A 2099-nucleotide genomic window follows, 5' to 3' on the forward strand; every position below is an offset into this window, starting at 1 on the left:
TGCCATTACCTCTGCCACAGTCTCTGCTGTCGTCACTTTTCTGGATGGATAGGATCACACTCTCCACTCACGGTCTTCCCTCTTGCTGGCTCCAGGGTTCTCTGTTCCTGAAATGAAAGATTAGCCACTCCCCCTTTTAGTTATACATCTTGTACAATTCAGTTGTGACAATCTCAATTAATCCTGGTAACAATTACAATTGAATCATAAAATCCTCTAATAATACCCTTTCACCATACTCTTCCGGAAAAGAGGAAAACCATTAAGTGGGGATTCTACTTTACCCACCTTATTCTGAAACTAAGCACACTCATGAAGGCTTGTAAGCCAGCTACTTCGTGCCCCCTATTTTGGATATCCAATGTCTAAGTTACCCCTCTCTCTCAACCAAGTACATTGAGGAAACAAGTTTGATCCTTGATATGAAGAATCCTTTCATTTCAGTTGGACTTTTGAACAACTACATCCTTAAACAAAGGTCCAGTTCATTAAATTGTAGCAATTTATGCTTGCATCCAGTATCAAAACTTCTTTATCTTATCTGGTAGAATTCTGGTCAGCTACCCATCCAAGCTAGGTCAAATGGTACTGTCTGCAAGTATGGGATTTCTTGCACACTTCCCCCAATTTCAGACCAGCTGGCTGCTTCAATCTCAACTCTAGTCTACAGTGGCTAGGTCAGTAACCATGGACTTGGGAGTTCACACATTTCCCTAATCTTCAGACCAGCCAGTCCTTCCTCTTGTCTCTCTCATCTCAAGGTCAACTGGCGTCAATGGAACATGGCCAAACTCAGCCCATATCTTCACTACTGCATTTCCCCCACTTCCACTCACAAGTAGACCAGGGTGGTCACCGTTGAGCATACTGGACTGCTCAAGGGTTCCCTTTGAGTTTCAGTCTCAGAAGGGGTCTTCCCCTGATAGGCTGACTTTCCTTTCCTTGAAGCTTTCAAGACAAACAGCTTGCTTGATATTCTAATAGCTAAACAATCTGCTTAATTTTTTTTTTTTTTTTTTGCTGATCTTTCATTCAAAAAGTATCTTCTGTTCTTCTAGCTGTTCCAGGTTAGTCTGAATGTCTTTTCAAGTGGGAATGTCCTGCTTCAGGAGGTTCTGGGTGGGACTCAGGATAGTCCCATATGCAACAAGGGCATAACAAGAAGTCTATATATATGGGAAAATTCTAATTCCCCCTTTAGCTAATCCAATAAATTATAGTCTGAAGACAGATTTACAAATTTTCCATCATCATAATTCCCAGTATTAATTTCTATCATACTTAAATGCCTATTTTACAATATTGGCAGGGGAAACCAATATCCACAAGACAAGCCCCTAATCATTTTTCCCCTTCTTTATTCTTTCAGAGTATGTCTTGATCCCTGTATCACAATGCACTGTTGTCCCAAGGTTTATATTCTGCTGTTTACCTCTGTCCAATTTAGCCAGAGTGCTCTGTGTTTTTCATACTTTGGACATATTGTCAGGAGGGACCAGTCACTGGAGAAGGACATCATGTTTGGTAAGGTGGAGGGTCAGAGAAAAAGAGGAAGACCCCCCAGCAAGATGGATTGGCAGAGTGGCAGCATCGATGGACTCAAGCATGGCAACAGTAGTGAGGTTAGCCCAGGATCGCACAGTGTTTTGTTTTGCTGTGCATAAGGTCACTATGGGTTGGTACCGATTCGATGGCACCTAACAACAACAATTTAGCCTCTTAAGTCTTCCCCTATCTTCATTGTTTATAAACAACCCTCCTCTTCTTTGTATATTGCCCTCCCTGTCATCCAAGCCATTGTGTCTACCCCCATCCTGTGAATTACTCTCCCCTCCCTTCCACCCCTGGTAACCATCAAAGATTTTTTCCTTTAGTATGGAAATCTTTTTGTAAGCTCTTACAATAATGGTCTCATGCAATATTTGTCCTTTTGTGATTGACTAATGGATGGAAGTGGACTGAGTGGGAAGGACATAGACTGGTCCTGCTACCAGAAATCTGGATGAACACAACAGCTGAATCTGATGCCTCTTCCCAAGGTGGAACATTTGGGTAAAATTAAATGATAAATGGAAGGAAGGAGAAGTAACAGCTGATGG

The sequence above is a fragment of the Chrysochloris asiatica genome, unplaced genomic scaffold, assembly GCF_000296735.1.
Source record: "Chrysochloris asiatica unplaced genomic scaffold, ChrAsi1.0 scaffold00044, whole genome shotgun sequence".
NCBI classification, from domain to species: Eukaryota; Metazoa; Chordata; class Mammalia; order Afrosoricida; family Chrysochloridae; genus Chrysochloris; species Chrysochloris asiatica.